The sequence below is a fragment of the Anomaloglossus baeobatrachus genome, chromosome 8, assembly GCF_048569485.1.
Source record: "Anomaloglossus baeobatrachus isolate aAnoBae1 chromosome 8, aAnoBae1.hap1, whole genome shotgun sequence".
NCBI lineage: Eukaryota > Metazoa > Chordata > Amphibia > Anura > Aromobatidae > Anomaloglossus > Anomaloglossus baeobatrachus.
Window position 1 is genome coordinate 993,984 of NC_134360.1, and position 20,095 is coordinate 1,014,078.

The 20,095-nt window shown below is 46.3% G+C and overlaps 1 protein-coding gene and 1 long non-coding RNA gene across 5 annotated transcripts in view; one reads left to right on the top strand and one right to left on the bottom strand.

Moving 5' to 3' along the window:
* IQSEC1 (IQ motif and Sec7 domain ArfGEF 1) overlaps window positions 1-20,095 on the top strand; it is a 1,387,106-nt gene that overhangs the window by 83,118 nt on the left and 1,283,893 nt on the right. The window lies entirely within an intron of this gene.
* Window positions 7,376-20,095, bottom strand: part of LOC142249048 (uncharacterized) — a 176,722-nt gene continuing 164,002 nt past the window's right edge. The window contains exon 3 of the long non-coding RNA XR_012724982.1: window positions 7,376-8,124. This is a non-coding gene — a long non-coding RNA (uncharacterized LOC142249048). The remainder of the gene's footprint in view (window positions 8,125-20,095) is intronic.

The following is a 20,095-nucleotide window of genomic DNA, read 5'->3' on the forward strand; positions in this document are numbered from 1 at the left end:
TTAACCCGATGTGTCCTGCAGCTACATGTGCACAGAGCAGGAGCCGGCACTGACAGTGAGAGCGGCGGAGGCTGGTAACAAAGGTAAATATCGGGTAACCAAGGACAGGGCTTCTTGGTTACCCGATGTTTACATTGGTTACCAGCCTCCGCAGAAGCCGGCTCCTGCTGCCTGCACATTTAGTTGTTGCTGTCTCGCTGTCACACACAGCGATCTGTGCTTCACAGCGGGACAGCAACAACTAAAAAATGGCCCAGGACATTCAGCAACAACCAACGACCTCACAGCAGGGGCCAGGTTGTTGCTGGATGTCACACACAGCAACATCGCTAGCAACGTCACAAAAGTTGTTCGTTAGCAGCGATGTTGCTAGCGATGTTGCTTAGTGTGACGGGGCCTTAAGGGTGGAAACACATCTATGCGAGTAAAATCGGTCCGACTGGGCTGAAAAAAACTCGGCTGATTTTAGTTCACGTTAGGTGCGAGTGCAACGCAAGTGCGATGCTTTTTCTGAATAAATTAATGATTTTACTAGCGTGTGTAATGCGTATGTAATGCGTATTTTTTACTATGTCATCTGCCATTCAGCGCTGCTACATGGCCGCTGACAGCAGACACAGACAGCCATGCAGCAGAGCTGAATGGCAGATGACAGCAGACACAGACAGAGCCGCACAATCAGAATGAACTCAGGTGAACTTCACCCGACTTCATTGTCATGCTGCGGCTCTGTCTGTGTCGCGTCCTGATTAGCGGTCACCAGTGAAGGGATCACCGGTGACCACTAATCCCCCGAGTGACTGAAGTTAGCAGCCCTCTCTCATACTCACCGATCCCCGGCGTGGCGCTGCACTGCACGGCGTTCACACTGCTCCGGCGGCTTTTACTATTTTGAAAAAGCCGGCCCTCATTAAACAATCTCATATTCCCTGCTTTCCCCGCCCACAGGCGCCTATGATTGGTTGCAGTGAGACACATCCCCACGCTGAGTGACAGGTGTCTCAGTGCAACCAATCACAGCAGCCGGTGGGCGTGTCTATACTGTGCAGTGAAATTAATAAATAAATAATTTAAAAAAATGGCGTGCGGTCCCCCCAATTTTAATACCAGCCAGATAAAGCCATACGGCTGAAGGCTGGTATTCTCAGGATGGGGAGCTCCACGTTAGGAGCTCCACCTCCAGCGTCGCTTCCAGCATGAAGGTGACAGGAGCTGCAGCAGACACCGCCGCTCCGGTCACCTCCACGCAGCAACTGAGGTGAGTAGCGCGATCTTCTGAGGTGTCACTGAGGTTACCCGCTGTCACTGGATCCAACGGTGGCCGCGATTAACCTCAGTGACACCTCAGCAGATCGTGCTACTCACCTCAGTTGCTGCGTGGAGGTGACCGGAGCGGCTGTGTCTGCTGCAGCTCCTGTCACCTTCATGCTGGAAGCGACGCTGGAGGTCCGTGGATTACGCCGGACATGGAGGGCTTTTTGGGGCTTATTAAATTGGTAATGAGGGAATTTGTTTGTGTTTTTTATTTCTAATAAATGATTTTTTCGGGTGTGTGTGTTTATTTACTGTAACTTACAGATTAATCATGGAGGGTGTCTCATAGACGCCTGACATGATTAATCTAGGATTTAGTGGCAGCTATGGGCTGCCATTAACTCCTTATTACCCCGATTTGCCAACGCACCAGGGCAAATCGGGAAGAGCCGGGTACAGTCCCAGAACTGTCACATATAATGTATACGGCAATTCTGGGCGGCTGCTGGCTGATATTGTTAGGCTGGGGGGCTCCCCATAACGTGGAGCTCCCCATCCTGAGAATACCAGCCTTCAGCCATATGGGTTTATCTGGCTGGTATTAAAATTGGGGGGGACCGAACGCCATTTTGTTTAACTATTTATTTATTTCACTGCACAGTATAGACACGCCCTCCGGCTGCTGTGATTGGGTGCAGTGATACACCTGCCACTCAGCGTGGGGGCGTGTCTCACTGCAACCAATCATAGGCGCCTGTGGGCGGGGAAAGCAGGGAATACGAGATTGTTTAATGAGCGGCCGGCTTTTTCAAAATAGTAAAATCCGCCGCAGCAGTGTGAATGCCGTGCAGTGCCGCGCCGGGGATCGGGGTACGGTGAGTATGAGAGAGGAGGGGAAAATGACCAACAGACTGTGAGAGAGGGACAGAGATAGTGACGGACCGACAGAGAGAGAATAGAGACCGAGAGGGAGAGACCGACTGACAGAGAATAGTGATTGACAGACATTGTGAGACATCACTCGTTTCCAGTGTTTTAGGAAACATGCGAGAAATGTATTTAGAAAATCGGATGTCACTAGGATGGTGTGAGTGCCGTCCCGTGACATCCCATTTTTTACACGCTCCCATAGACTTGCATTGGAGAGACTCGCAGTAGAAACTCGCAAAAAAGCAGCATGCTGCGATTTTTTCTCAGTCCGATTTTGACTGAGAAAAAAATCGCAGATGAGAGCGGAATCATTCACTAACATGTGTCCGATTCCAATGCGAGTTTTTCTCGCATTGCTCTACTGCAGGAAACTCGCAAGTGAGAAGCAGCCCTAACTATTTGACTCTGTCACCACAGAGTTTGCTGTTTCACCAGCACCTGCATTAAACACTGTTTATTAGTGATTAGTGATACTTGGATCCTATTTTATACATTGAATATATCTCTGTTATCTCAGAGTATACACTTTTATCATTGTGCTTATCCAGTGCTGGTTTTTACCATCTATCCATGTAACAAGTGTCAAAACTCCACATCATGTTTTCTATGTGCAGGATGCCTTGTTCATGTTCTGAGTCTGTTATTTATTTCTTTTACTTGTGCCCTATATGTTTTTGTCATCTTGTACATTCATATTCTATCTGCCGGCCTGTTTTGCCGCTGATTCCTTTGTGCCAGTTGCCATTTATTAAACATATTTGCACTTTACTCCTTGTCCTCCAGTCCTTTTTTGATGCTCAGAGTGTGCTTAGACAGGTGCCATGTATTGGCTTTTCTGTTTCCTTTTCAATGTTTGGTCATTTTGTATGTCAATGTTAGGCTATGTTTGAGGTCACACGTGCGTTATTCCATATGGTCCGTGTGTCCGTGTACGTAATCCGTATGTGTTTCCGTTTTCTGCACGGAGCACGCACACACGGACCCAATGAAAGTCTATGGGTATGTGCACACACGTTAGCACAAAACATACACGGAGCATACGAAGATGCATACGTGATTACTTTTTTCCAGCGATGTCGGTCATTCTTTCTTTTTCTGTGTATGTCGGTCAATCTCCCTCAGTCCGTCGGTCGTTCTGTCTTGTCTGTCCCTCTCTCTCTCTGTCCATGTCGGTCAGTCTCCCCCCTCTCTCATATTCACTGTTCCCCGATCACCGGCGTGGCGCTGCACGGCTGTTAAATAAACTCCAGCGGCTTCTACTATTTTGAAAAAGACGGCCGCTCATTAATCAATCTCGTATTCCTTGCTTTCCCCGCCCACCGGTGCCTATGATTGGTTGCAGTGAGACACGCCCCCATGCTGAGTGACAGCTGTCTCACTGCAACCAATCACAGCCGCCGGTGGGCTGGTCTATACTGTGCAGTAAAAAAAATAAATAATTTTTAAAAAATGACGTGCGGTCCCCCCCCATTTTGATACCAGCCAGGGTAAAGTCACACGGCTGAAGGCTGGTATTCTCAGGATGGGGAGCTCCACGTTATGGGGAGCCCCCCAGCCTAACAATATCAGCCAGCAGCCGCCCAGAATTACCGGATCCATTAGATGCGACAGTCCTGGGACTCTACCCGGCTCTTCCTGAATTGCCCTGGTGCGTTGGCAATCGGGGTAATAAAGAGTTAATGGCAGCCCATAGCTGTCACTAAGTCCAAGATTAATCATTGCAGGCGTCTCCCCGAGATACCTTCCATGATTAATCTGTAAGTTACAGTAAATAAACACACACAACGAAAAATCCTTTATTTACAATAATAAACACTAACAAATACCCTCGTTCACCAATTTATTAAGCCCCAAAAACCCATCCATGTCCAGCGTAATCCACGGAGGTCCCGCGTCGCTTCCAGCTCTGCTACATGAAGGTGACAGGAGCTGCAGAAGAACACTGCCACTCCTGTCTGCTGCACGCAGCAACTGAGGTGAGCCGTGCGATCAGCTGTGCTGTCACTGAGGTTACTCGCGGCCACCGCTGTATCCTCCACCTGTGACAGCAAGTCGCCCGAGTGACAGCGATGAAGTCACAGGTGAGTTGCGGTCACGGGTGGAGGATCCAGCTGGCCGCGGGTAACCTGAGTGACAGCAGCGCTAATCGCGCTGCTCACTTCTGTCACTCTCAGGGGATTAGCGGTCACCGGTGAGTCCTTCACAGGTGACCGCTAATCAGTACGCGACACCCAGACAGAGCCGCGGTATGACAATGAAGTCGGGTGAAGTTCACCAGAGTTCCTTCTCAGCGTGCGACTCTGTCTGCGGGTATGCATCAACGACATTTAGCATCACACACGTACCATTGCACACGGACATCAATCTCACATGTCAGTTACGAATCTCACGCACACACGGGCATTACACACGCACATGCGGTTAGCATACGCCGTTCACATGAATGCCACATGGACCATGAAAACGGACATAAAAACGGATCATGGACCTGAAAAACAGCCCGTATTACACGTGTGTGCTTTTCACGGATGTGTGTTTCAGGCTTAAAGGGAACTTGTCAGGTGCAATATGCACTCAGAGCCAGGAGCAGTTCTGGGTACATATTGCTAATCCCTGCCTAACCGTCCCTGTATACACTCACATATCTAAAGATATCATTAGAAAAAGTATTTTTAAAGATCTTATATCTTATGCTAATGAGTGCAGGGACTAGTCCCAAGGGTGTTACTTTGCTTGGCTAGTCGGCTCACATAGCATGTTAGTACTCCCACAGGGGCGTAATAACATGCTAACATGCTAAGTGAGCCTACTAGCCAAGTGAAGTAACGACCTTGGGACTAGTCCCTGCACTCATTAGCAGGACCGCCATCAGGGCATTACCACTGTGCCTGGTGTAGGGGGCCCGGTGAAGAGAGGGAGCCAGGACAGGCCCGGGGTAATTAATTAGCTTTGTTAAGCCCCGGGCACTCCAGGCATCCCCTCTTCACCGGGATCCAGTCATAGCCGCAGCAGAGGGGCCCGGCGGTGTCGTTTCAGCCACTGCACACAGACACACGACTAAATTGCAGGTGAATTGCATGCAAATTAGCCATGTGGCCAGAAGCAAGGCAGTAGAGCAGAGCAGGGAGGCAGCGCGTCATCACACAGCACTGTGATGAGGTCATCACTCTGTGCCTCGTCACAGTGCTGCTGCGGGCAACGCAGAGGTGGCGAGGAAGCGGCATCGTGCGGGGAAAGGTAGGTGCTCGGTGAGCTGAACATCGCCGTGGGTGGTGGGGGGCGCCCCTGCCTTGCTCGAGCTCAGGGGTTGGAACCGCGGGCGTGCAATGAAGTTTTCTGCGGCTCCCGGGCAGATTCCCGGGGTGCCGCAGTGCTCGGGTGCTTAAATTTTCAAATGTGGTCAGGACCTGCTGAATGCCTGGAGTCCGCCCTCCGGTGTTGTCTGCCCGCTCCCCACTGCTGTCTAGTCCTCCACAGTGCTGTGTGCAGCCCCCCCACAGTGCTGTGTGTAGCCCCCCCCACAGTGACAGTGCTGTGTGCAACCCCCTCCAGTACTATGTGCAGCCCCCCACAGTGCTGTGTGCAGCCCCCTACAGTGCTGTGTGCAGCCCCCCCCCCACAGTGCTGTGTTCAGCCCCCCACTTTGCTGTGTGCAGTCCCCCCCACTTTGCTGTGTGCAGCCCCCCAGTGCTGTGTGTAGCCCCCCCACAGTGACAGTGCTGTGTGCAGCCCCCTCCAGTGCTATGTGCAGTCCCCCACAGTGCTGTGTGCAGTCCCCCCACAGTGCTGTGTGCAGCCCCCCACAACGCTGTGTGCAGCCCCCCTACAGTGCTGTGTGCAGCCCCCCCACAGTGCTGTGTGCATCCCCCCCACAATGCTGTGTGCATCCCCCCCACAATGCTGTGTGCAGCCCCCCCACAATGCTGTGTGCAGCCCCCTCACAGTGACAGTGCTGTGTGCAGCCCCCTCCAGTGCTGTGTGCGACCCCCTCCAGTACTGTGTGCAGCAACCTCCAGTGCTGTTAATTCCCCCCATAGTTGTGTTCGCTCTAATGGTGTGTACCACTACCAGTGATGTTTGCCCCCCTAGTGATGTCTGTGCTCCGCAATTGCTGTCCGTGCCACCCAGTGCTGTCCGTGCCCCCCTAGTGATGTGTGTGCGCCCCCTCTAGTGAGGTCTGTAATGTAATTTTTTGAGGGAAATACTTCATCTGGAACAACTGCAAGGGTGCTAACAATTTTGGCAGTGTGTTTGTATATATATATATATATATATATATATATATATACATATATATATATATATATATACACACACACACACACACACACACACACTAGCTGTAGTACCCAGTGTTGCCTGGGTTAGTAACTGTCTATCTCTCTCCCACTGTCCCTCTCTCCCAGCCTCTGTCTGTCTCTTTCCCTTCTCTGTCTCTTTCCCTTCTCTGTCTCTTTCCCTTCTCTGTCTGTGTCTGTCTGTCTGTCTGTCTCTTTTCCTGTTTGTCCCTGTCTGTTTCTTTCCCTGTGTCTCTCTCTGTGTCTGTCTCTGTGTTTGTCTCTGCCTCTTTCCCTGTCCGCCTCTTTCCTTCTCTGCCTCTTTCCCTGGCTCTCTGTCTCTCTCTCTGTCGCTTTCCCTGTCTTTCTCTGTCTCTTTCTGTCTGTCTCTTTCCCTGTCTGCCTCTCCACCGATATCATATTACCTCACACATAAGCTTCTTATACTAAGAATATCCTTCGTTGCCTATAGCAACCAATCACAGCTCCTTTTAATAACCTGTAGCTTCCAGCTCCATTGACTTTCTTTTAATGGAAGCAGGTTTTTTGGAGAGTAACTGTAAAGCGCGAGGTTAAATTTTCTTGTCAAAACAATAGTCTATGACATTCCCTGAGTCACATGAGGCGTCTGTGCAAAATTTTGTGATTCTAAATGTGACGGTGCGGATTCCTTTAGCGGACATACACACACACACATACATACTGTACATACATACATATGATAAGGCCTTAATTTAGGTTGATGCCATTCAGTCATGCATCCCTCTTAAACTGTCTGCAGTCCAAATTATGAGTCACCCGTGGTAGCATGCATAACCACTCTCTTTCACTCACACTAGAGACGTGCTCAGATATGAATAGAAAGTAAGACTCCTTTATTCCGGAAGTTTGTACAGATATATATAACCGGGCTTATTGGCTAGGTGCCAAGAATACGTAACACGTCTCCTATTGGATAAAGTAGAACAGCTTATTCTGTGATATACAATTTACTGTAATGTGCTTGGTTCCTCATTTATATTAAGCAATGTCAGCATGATTCACTTGTCACAAGAATAGCCCAGACTGTCTGAGTCTTATGTCCAAATGCAGAACTAGGTGGGGTACACAGTCTGAAACAGCATCTTAAATCCTGTTCTTTATGGATATCTCCATGTAACTCTTATATACTCATAATAATTCATAATCTTGTCCATAACAGTCCCCCCTTTGGAGATAGCCAAAAAGTCTTTCCTTACTTTTCCAGGTCTATTGATCTGTCCTAATGCCGATGGTTACCTCACTCACATACGAGATACCCCATCCCTTGTGGATGAATCTTCCCACCCAACAGACTATGCATAGGAAGCCAGATCCTGACCGTATTCTCTAGACTGTCCTCATGGCTATATTCCGCTGGCACATGTTATTCAGGAAGGGGGAACGTGGCAGTAGTCCTCTAATGGGCTAATATTTATCGGGGTTGGTTTCACTCAAAGTCTCATGCTCCTCAGTCCTCAGGCGGTAATGGTGGGACATCATCAAAGGTGGGATGCACAGTCGTCTTCTGGTCCACATGCTTAGATATCATCGTCCTGGCACAAAGTATCGGGTAGAAGAGGGAAGACAGCCATCTCCTGGTCTCAGGCAGGTCCGACATCTCTTTGTAGTGGAATGCATGGATCTTCGTCCGAAAGAAAAAGAGTGAGAGAAGAGAGAGGAAGAGAGAGAGAGAGAAAGATTGAGAAGAGAGGAAGAGAGAGAAAGATTGAGAAAAGAGAGAGGAAAAGAGGAGAGAGAGAAAAAGAAAAGAGAGGAAAATCTAGATCTGGTTGGATCTGGAGGAGAAAACTCAAAAACGTATATAAGGCAAATGTTTAAACAAACAACAAGCTTAGTTGAAGTATCTGGCGCTACTTCTAAACAGGATTTAATAGGGTCTCAACCTAGTGGTCCCTGCTGGGGTGTGTCTGACACTGAACAATTCAAGGGGAAGACTCTCATGCCCTTGCCTTCTACACTGCCCCATCCTCCCAACCTTCCCTCTATTCTGTGGCTGGTATGGGGTGTGTAGAGTCAGTTCTGTGTCTAAGGCCTGCCATATCTCTTTGGCTGGCAGTGAAAGCAGGTCACTAGCCACTTCCTATGGTCTCCGGGAGCCCACAGCTGCACCCTATCTCAGTCCTCTTCTTCTTCTGAGACTTGCTCTTGTAGGGTCAGGACAATGTTTTCTCAAGACTTTCCATCTTTCCTTTCTTCTTCACATCGGGGTCATTCAAAAAGCACAGATTGACTGACTGTTTCTTTGGTGAGTGGTCTTGGGGCTTCTTTGGATGTTCTGTCAGTGAGGGCACTTTATACTGCTTCCCTTGACTTCTCCAATGTAGGCCTCAACCCTGCTCACCGCGACTCTGTCTGGCAATAGCAAAGCTTCCATCAGTTCTTCTATGGCCTCATGGCGGCGTACAGTGCCATTGGCAGTGATCAAGTCTCTTGTCTTCCATACAGAGTAGATGCTGGCTGCCATCTTGCAGGCTTCAGCGAGAGCACATACATCTGCTTCTTCACAGACAGGCATGCGGGTAGCGACTGCTCTATCAGCACAGCGTCTTCTGCTACCAGCACCATACCCATGTGGAACCGTCTTCTTGATGCACATCTTGATCCATCCGCAAAGGGGTTAAGTCAGGGTCCAAAGGTGTATCAGTCACTGTATTGAATCCAGAGTTTCAGCTATGCCAGAGTTGACTACCTCTTCCACCAAGGTGTCAGAGGTGGGACACTCCCCCCTTGGAAGAGGGAGAAGTTCAGCAGGATTAAGGACCCCACACCGGGAGATGGTGACTTTGTCAGGGAGCAGTGATGTCATACTGATCTTCAACTGGTGCTTTCGGTAGGTGTTCAATCTGGCTGAGCAGTGTTCAAAGGGCTGCTGTCTTCCTCCATGGCAAACATGTAGAATGACTTCTGGGCTGGAGATGACGTGATGATACTCTTCAGGTGACTGTAACTCAGGTGACTGTGACTGTAACTCAGGTGACTGTGACTGTAACTCAGGTGACTGTGACTGTAACTCAGGTGTTACCAGCTGTAGTTGTTTGCATATGGGCTCTCGGAGACCTGATACAAAGGACTATACCTAGGTTTGTAAGAAAGAGCAATGAGTGTAACTTGGGGTCAGGAGAACACTGAAATTCTAAAAACTAAGATCCCCTAAAACCCCGGGGAAAGAGAAGAGCACAAGAGTGTTTGGAAACTAGCAAGCAGCACCCCCTGACTACATCTACACAACTAGGAAAAAGCAGTGGAGCATATCTACTCTACCTCTCCTGTGCTGACCCTGTAACTGGGGTCCCTGCACTCTCCCTCATCCCGACGGTAGACCTGATGGTGGTCAGGGTCGAGCCTCCAGCGTATCCCTCTCTCCTGTCAGACCCTGCAAACTAGGACACAAAGGATTACTGGGTGCTGCCAACGAAAACCCTAATATATGCCAACTCCTGATGATCAATGTCCCCTAGGGACAACATGAACCTCCACCCTCTCTATCAGGGAACTCTTATGCAAGATACCAGGTAGGATAACATACAAGTGAGAATATCTCAAACCAGGCTAAGCATCAACTGCCATAGGCAGAAAAATATTCACTGTCCACCAGGACTAATAGTGAGCAGTCTATATGGTCTAGACTGTATACTAGATACAGCAAAAACAAAACATGCAAAAGTGAAGGGAAAAGGTTTACACAGGACTATCAGCAATAACCTCTGCTAAGGTTCATGAGTGGGAACACAATGGGGAACAACTGCATATATGACCAAAAACGGAGTGTGTGTTTCAGGTCCCTGTCTCCCCCCTCTGCAGTCCCTGCTATGTCAGCAATAAACAGAGCAGTGGCTGTGGCTGCTGAAACAAAAATGGGGAACTGGGTGTCGGCTGGACTAAAATGGCGTCAAAAGATGAACTATGTAGTGTCTGAGTTAAAACGTCCACTAAAGATAATTACCGATAAGAAACAGCCGCTAAAAGAGGAAGTAGGTGTTGGCCAAAAATGGTGTTTGAAGAGGCCTGGGAGGGAGTGACATGTATTGTGACATCTACACCCAGGAGGTATTCAATCTGTCACCGAAAATACGGATTATATAGGGACCCCTGGGCTGACCCTGTAACTAGGGACCCTCTGCTTGCCCTCATCTCGACGGTAGACCTGATGGTGGTCAGGGCCGAGCCTCCAGCGTATCCCTATCTCCTCTCAAACCCTGATAACTATCCCCATACCATACCCCACCCAGGGCTGGGCAAAACACAGAGTGACAGAAAGAAATCTACATTCAGAACAGAAAATAATGGGGTGGGCTTACGTGGACACAGTGCTCCACAGACAGCACACAAGTCCACCCTATCTATCAGCTTATGTTTCTTGTTTCCTATTTTCACAGACAGGTAAAATACACATAGTGTAGTTACTAGATTCAGAATTACTCATCAATTCTCATCTAATCTCCCCCCTTGGGAGAATTCTCCATTTCAACATACGTGTGTCATTTACAATTAAACATCACAGAACTTCATTCACAGGAACTGAAATAGAAACTAACACTTCTCTTAGTTCCTTTTTTTTCCCTTTCAATTTCAACCCTACGGTGTTATACACCAAAAACTGCGTACATTATACATAAAACATCTTCCAGTGTCACTTGGGTGATAAGGTACACGCACCCTCACTGTAAACCCGCAAACCTGGCTCCATTACTGGCCAGAAAGAATCCCCAGCTTTCATTTGGGTGAGCCCATACAAATCAGTTTTGGTGGTGGGGTGAATCATTGTTAAATCATTGTCATCTTCCTGCCCCCCCCCCCGTGGCTTCTGTTGCTCCTGCAACAAATAGGCCAGTGGCCTTGGGACTGAAGATGGCTGGAAAAGGGAACTAGGTGCGGCCCGACCTGAAATGACGTCTGGGCAGGCTAGGGAGGGCGTTTGGTGGGCAGGGGGACAAACTACACAAGTCCAACCCTCTGGGGACGACTTATAAGGAGGGGGGCGTTGTTTCCTAATGGGCTTGGCCACTTCCTGAGGTGCCATTTTCTGATCTGGTGCAATATAGAAATATCTACTATCTCCATCACATTCCTCTTTCCATGCCAATTTTCTAACATCTTTTGACGTTCTATACCATGCCTCAGCATCCATAAGGAGATCTTTATCTTTCAAAATCCCTCGCTTATTTAACAAAACATCTTTCCATTCTTGCTCCTCTAATCTCCCTCTCTTTGCAGTGATCACTGAAGGAGCAACTTCATGTTTTTAATATACTTTTTACCTTTTTGCTCGCTTACTAATTCTTCTGCTGTTAACTTGACAGGTGTGGACTGATTAGACCCCATATTCAAAGGGTAAACTCCCTAAACTAACACGTCAACCTGGATGTCTGGTCTGCCGTAATCCACTTTCTCTCCTGGACCAGCGACTATACACATCCACAGAATACACAGAATTTCTACCTCAGTCCACAAACCACAACACAAACGGGTTGTCCTACCAGGAAGAAGTGTCACGTGGGTGATAGAAACTAAATTCACCCTCACTATCTCTTACTTCATGTACTAGTAACCTCTGTTCACACTATCTACACCTTATTTGAACAAATCCGTCCAGAACATCAATACTCAATGATTAAGCCTAAAATCAAGGGTTTTTCCCAGTATATTCAATCCTAGGTAAGAATACACTGACATCCACTAAAACAAGACCAATGAGTACGCATACCACGTTCAACTCACTGCTTAGCAGAAACACCGTACCAGGTAACAGTCAGGGTCAGTCCCCCACTTTATACAACACTGCTGTGAAAGCAACTTTATACAACACTGCATACAACACTGCACCTGTACATAGAAAACCCTTCCAAATCTTCTATCCCCGAAGATCAGGTCCGTCCAAGGCCTTATCAAACATCAACTATCGACCGGACTTGTCACACACCAGTGTATCTCACAGTATACATAAACAGTTAATTTTTCCAAGTTTCTCCTTTACTCATAGAAGAAACAGCTTCAATATATCAAAGTACATTCTCGTGACACTACTTCCTCTTTTTCCGTAAACCAGCAAGTACGAACAAAGCACATAGAACTTCCTCTTTTTGCAGCCAGCCTTGCTGCAAACACAGTGATTAGAGCGATACCAGCAAGTACTCCACCTGCTGCAAATAGACAGACATTTCAACAGGTAGACACAGGTCAACACAATGACATAACAATAAGGACACTATATACACCATTCAGGTGGCTGATCTCACCTGCAGATATAACCATATATATCCATATATCCAGCGTATATAACAACTTCTTCATTTTCCCCTGCAGTTAAGTCAGAGAAAAATAAAACATAGAACTTCTGCTTTTCTCCTAGAACAGACAAAAAAACCTCAAACCACATTACATTTCATGTGAATTACAATTACATTACATTACAGACAGCTTAAGGTGAACCTGACCACCTTGGTGTGAGATCTCTTAGGACGGCTTATCTCATGCGAGATGGCGGTCATTAGGTGTCTAGACTGGGACAGCCCAACCCCCCCCTTCGAAATGCAAGTACACGCAGGAGGTTTGCAAGGTGAGATCATACAAATGTTCTTACCTGCAGCTGGAGTGCGCATCTCCACCTCTCGCGTAATTGCCTTTCGACTGAAGGTGTCAGCACGGCCGTCCGCCATCCAGAGCTCCGTCCTAAGGTTCGTTGGGCGCCAAATGATAAGGCCTTAATTTAGGTTGATGCCATTCAGTCATGCATCCCTCTTAAACTGTCTGCAGTCCAAATTATGAGTCACCCGTGGTAGCATGCATAACCACTCTCTTTCACTCACACTAGAGACGTGCTCAGATATGAATAGAAAGTAAGACTCCTTTATTCCGGAAGTTTGTACAGATATATATAACCGGGCTTATTGGCTAGGTGCCAAGAATACGTAACACGTCTCCTATTGGATAAAGTAGAACAGCTTATTCTGTGATATACAATTTACTGTAATGTGCTTGGTTCCTCATTTATATTAAGCAATGTCAGCATGATTCACTTGTCACAAGAATAGCCCAGACTGTCTGAGTCTTATGTCCAAATGCAGAACTAGGTGGGGTACACAGTCTGAAACAGCATCTTAAATCCTGTTCTTTTTGGATATCTCCATGTAACTCTTATATACTCATAATAATTCATAATCTTGTCCATAACACATACACTCAGCTTTATATAATTTTATATATATCTCTATCTATATACTGTATATATCTATATTATATATATATTTATTTTTTTACACGTTTTTCCAAGCATAGCGTTAAGAGTGTGGAAGGTTTGAGGGGTGGAGGCGGGGCTGGGGTGGAGCCTGGGCGGAGTCTCAAGGAAGCCCGAAAATTTTGCCAGCACGGGGCCCTGAAATTCCTAGTGGCGGCCCTGCTCATTAGTATAAGATATACGATCTTTAAAAATACTTTTTCTAAAGATGTATTTATCTATGCTAGTGTACACAGGGACGGTTAGTGTCATTACACTATTAAGTAGTCAGTGCCACAGTGAAACGCTGCTATTGCAAGCACTCACTGTTTTCAGACCCTCCCTTATGATGCATTGTTGATCTGGGAGGAGATTTTCACCATTACAATCAGCACGTGACGGGGTAATCCAGGACAGCAGCCGGACCCCCACAGGGTAACTGAAAACAACCTAATTATAGGAAGGACATATGGAAGCATGAGATTGATGGCCTAATTTGGATAGTGACAACTTGCAATTCACATCTCCCCTGATGAACCCTGCTATATTGGGGAGAAACGCGTCGGGAGCAATGGGAGTAATAACAGTCCTGGCAAGATAAGTACTAGGACAGTTGGGCCTATCATACCTTCTGTCAAGACCTTTTTTCATCTCCCCAGAAATTCCTTTGATATCTCCCTCAACAATATGATGTACTAGCTGAATTAATGATTGAGGGCGGATAGTGTTTGAAACTATATAACTGGCATACTGGTGATGTACAATATCTGTGTTTGATTTATATAAGGTCTTGACATAGGACTTTTGACGCATGACCACTTAATCACCCCAACACAATGCACTGGTGGTGGTTATAGGCCAGGAATAGTGACAGGGGCATTTAGGGCTAGCCACCGAGGAACGGGGGCACCCAAAAACTTTAAGGTGTATTCACCTCTGTTACCAGGTAGGGATAAACATTAGGGAATACTAGGTCCCTCCATCCCATATTGCGATACCCCTAAAAATCACGAACGGGGGGCGCACGCCCTTGGCCTACTGCCCTATTTTTAGGACCTTATACACCATTCACAATCACGACTTTTTGTCTAGTGTTGGTATGGTACTGGGTATGACTCCATAGTTTTTAGATTGGGAGTATTTTAATGAATATTTAATAAAATTGTTTTTTTAGAGGTTTTTCATGGTTATATGGTAGTATATCCTCTATTCTAGATACAAATTATATGGTTTTGATGACGGGTTGTACTTTTGCATGAAACCATTAGTTTTACCATATAGTCTACTGGAAAACGGGAAAAACAAATCCAAGTGCGGTGAAATTGCAAAAAAAAGTGCCATTGCCCAATTGTTTTTGGGATATTTTATTCACCATGTTAAATATATGGTGAGGCTGACAGGTCACTATGACGCCTCAGGTCAGTACGAGTTCATAGATAACAAACATGTATACTTTTACTTTTATCTAACGGGTTAAAAAAATTCAGAAGTTTGTCCCTCAAAAAATTGGGCTTTTTGCGCTATTTTCTGAGACCTATAGCGTTCTCATTTTTCAGGATCTGGGGCTCAGTGATGGCTTATTTTTTTGCATCTTAAGCTAGCGTTTTTAGGGATGAAATTTTTGCGCAGATGCTTTGTTGTGATCGCCTGTTATTGCATTTTAAATGATTTTTTGCTGCAACCAATAACCATAATTTTGGAGTTTGGAATTTTTTTCTCGCCACACCGCGTACTGATCAGATTATTTGATTTTATATTTTGATCGGGCATTTCTGAACACGGCAATACCAAATGTGTATATTATTTATTTTTTTAAACAGTTTTATTTTCAGTGGGGCGAATGGGTGTGATTTGAACTTTTAGTTTTTTTATTCTTTCATATTTTTAAAAACTTTTTTTTAACTTTTTTTATTTACTTTACTAGTCCCCCTAGGGAACTATAAGGATCAGCAGTCTAATCACTTGTTATTTTCTGCTGAGCTAGGCTGCAGAGCTCTGATCAGCAGAAATGCTTCTTTGGTAGCAACAGGAGTCATCACGACTCTGAGCTACCATAGCAACCATCATCTCCCAGTGATTGCGTCACAGGGTTCCGATAGGAGCTGGGAATGGCGTGGCCATTTAAATCACGCTGTCACATTTTGACAGCGTGATCTAAGCGAAAAGCAGGTGCCGGTGGATCGCGGATCCACCTGCGCCTGTTAGCCCCACATGTCTGTTGTTCAAATCAGCAGATGTGTGGGGGGGTCACCACCGATTCATTGCAGCAGTCGGAGGTGATTACCCCAACATTACCAAGGACAAACTGGGGTCGTAAAGGGGTTAACCAAAAGCACAATGTTATTAAAGATAATTTATCTAATAGAGTGGACCTTAAGCTGGGTTCACACTAAGCGACAGCGACGTCGCTGTTACGTCACCATTTTCGGTGACGTAACAGCGACCTTGTAAGTCGCCGTTATGATCGCTGCTTAGCTGTCAAACACAGCGACGCAGCAGCGATCATAACGTCGCTGTGCTACATGTGCAGAGAGCAGGGAGCCGCGCTTAGCGCCGGCTCCTTGCTCTCCTAGGTACAGTACACATCGGGTTAATTAACCCGATGTGTGCTGCAGCTACATGTCACAGTGCAGAGAGCAGGGAGCCGCGCACACTGCTTAGCGCTGGCTCCTTGCTCTCCTTGCTACAGTATACATTGGGTTAATTACCCGATGCGTACTGCAGCCACATGTGCACAGAGCAGGAGCCGGCGCTGGCAGCAAGGGCGGAGGCTGGTAACGAAGGTAAATATCGGGTAACCAGGGAAAGGTCTTCCCTTGGTTACCCGATGTTTACGCTGTATACAGCTTACCGCAGCTGCCAGACGCCGGCTCCTGCTCCCTGCTCGCTTCATTTCGTCGCTCTCTCGCTGTCACACACAGCGATCTGTGCGTCACAGCGGGAGAGTGACGACCAAAAAATGAAGCTGGACATTCAGCAACGACCGGCGACCTCACAGCAGGGGCCAGGTCGTTGCTGGATGTCACACACAGCGACAGCGACGGGACGTCGCTGCAACGTCACAGAAAATGGTGACGTAGCAGCGATGTCGTTGTCGCTGTGTGTGACACCAGCCTTACAGTATATGTAATTTGCAGCTTTTACATAGGGTAGATTAAGGTGTCAGATCTGCTTTAGAATAGAATTTTGTAGTTTTAAAATATTTGAATTTAAAATAAATACTACCAAGTTTGCATTAAGAATATTTTATATTTTTTTCGTTTATAATTATTGTTTATAAAACAATGTGATCGGCAGTGCTGAATGGGTGTGGTTATGGGCGTGACTAATTGTGAAATGGGTGTGGTTGGGGGCGTGACCTAAAATCGCGGCAGCGCGCATAGCGCGCCACACAGTTTGTCCCTCTTTCCTTTCTTTGAAAGTTGGGAGGTATGATTTATCCAGAGAATCCGGGACATAAACCAGACCGGCATATATGACTGACAATGAAGTAAGGCTAAGTTCTAGTAATCCTCCGTTACAGTGGATCCTGCAGCAATCCGTTGGCAAAAAAGTTCAAGAGACACAATTTTTTTTTTTTTTTTTAAATAACTGATTTCAGCTGGATCCTTTTTTTTTTTTTTACATTGGAATCTATGAAACACGGATCCGTTACTGGATTGCTATGTATCTTCTATTTGAAACTGATCCAGTAAGCAAAAAAACAGATCTTTTACAAGCAAAAGAAAAAGAATGTCTAACGGATCCGTTTTCCATAGATTTCAATGTTAAAACACAAACGGATCCAGCTGAAATCAGTTATTTAAAAACTGACACAATGAAAGCTGGGTCTGCAGAACTTACTGCTTCTGGATCCGGTGTAACGGATGATTACTGCACATGTGAACACGGCCGAACACGCAAATATTGTGTAACGGATGATTACTGCACATGTGAACACAGCCGAACACGCAAATATTGTGTAACGGATGATTACTGCACATGTGAACACGGCCGAACACGCAAATATTGTGTAACGGAGGATTACTGCACATGTGAACACAGCCGAACACGCAAATATTGGGTAACGGACGATTACTGCACATGTGAACACAGCCGAACACGCAAATATTGTGTAACGGACGATTACTGCACATGTGAACACAGCCGAACACGCAAATATTGTGTAACGGACGATTACTGCACATGTGAACACATCCGAACACGCAAATATTGTGTAACGGACGATTACTGCACATGTGAACACAGCCGAACACGCAAATATTGTGTAACGGACGATTACTGCACATGTGAACACGGCCGAACACGCAAATATTGTGTAATGGATGATTACTGCACATGTGAACACGGCCGAACACGCAAATATTGTGTAATGGATGATTACTGCACATGTGAACACAGCCGAACACGCAAATATTGTGTAACGGATGATTACTGCACATGTGAACACAGCCGAACACGCAAATATTGTGTAACGGAGGATTACTGCACATGTGAACACAGCCGAACACGCAAATATTGGGTAACGGACGATTACTGCACATGTGAACACAGCCGAACACGCAAATATTGTGTAACGGACGATTACTGCACATGTGAACACAGCCGAACACGCAAATATTGTGTAACGGACGATTACTGCACATGTGAACACATCCGAACACGCAAATATTGTGTAACGGACGATTACTGCACATGTGAACACATCCGAACACGCAAATATTGTGTAACGGACGATTACTGCACATGTGAACACAGCCGAACACGCAAATATTGTGTAACGGACGATTACTGCACATGTGAACACAGCCGAACACGCAAATATTGTGTAACGGACGATTACTGCACATGTGAACACAGCCGAACACGCAAATATTGTGTAACGGATGATTACTGCACATGTGAACACAGCCGAACAGCAAATATTGTGTAACGGATGATTACTGCACATGTGAACACAGCCGAACAGCAAATATTGTGTAACGGATGATTACTGCACATGTGAACACATCCGAACACGCAAATATTGTGTAACGGACGATTACTGCACATGTGAACACAGCCGAACACGCAAATATTGTGTAACGGACGATTACTGCACATGTGAACACATCCGAACACGCAAATATTGTGTAACGGATGATTACTGCACATGTGAACACAGCCGAACACGCAAATATTGTGTAACGGACGATTACTGCACATGTGAACACAGCCGAACAGCAAATATTGTGTAACGGACGATTACTGCACATGTGAACACAGCCGAACAGCAAATATTGTGTAACGGACGATTACTGCACATGTGAACACATCCGAACACGCAAATATTGTGTAACGGACGATTACTGCACATGTGAACACAGCCGAACACGAAAATATTGTGTAACGGACGATTACTGCACATGTGAACACATCCGAACACGCAAATATTGTGTAACGGACGATTACTGCACATGTGAACACAGCCGAACACGAAAATATTGTGTAACGGACGATTACTGCACATGTGAACACAGCCGAACACGCAAATATTGTGTAACGGACGATTACTGCACATGTGAACACAGCCGAACACGCAAATATTGTGTAACGGACGATTACTGCACATGTGAACACAGCCGAACACGCAAATATTGTGTAACGGATGATTACTGCACATGTGAACACAGCCGAACACGCAAATATTGTGTAACGGACGATTACTGCACATGTGAACACGGCCGAACACGCAAATATTGTGTAACGGACGATTACTGCACATGTGAACACGGCCGAACACGCAAATATTGTGTAACGGACGATTACTGCACATGTGAACACAGCCGAACACGCAAATATTGTGTAACGGACGATTACTGCACATGTGAACACAGCCGAACACGCAAATATTGTGTAACGGACGATTACTGCACATGTGAACACAGCCGAACACGCAAATATTGTGTAACGGACGATTACTGCACATGTGAACACAGCCGAACACGCAAATATTGTGTAACGGACGATTACTGCACATGTGAACACATCCGAACACGCAAATATTGTGTAACGGACGATTACTGCACATGTGAACACAGCCGAACACGCAAATATTGTGTAACGGATGATTACTGCACATGTGAACACAGCCGAACAGCAAATATTGTGTAACAGATGATTACTGCACATGTGAACACAGCCGAACAGCAAATATTGTGTAACGGATGATTACTGCACATGTGAACACAGCCGAACACGCAAATATTGTGTAACGGATGATTACTGCACATGTGAACACAGCCGAACACGCAAATATTGTGTAACGGACGATTACTGCACATGTGAACACAGCCGAACAGCAAATATTGTGTAACGGACGATTACTGCACATGTGAAC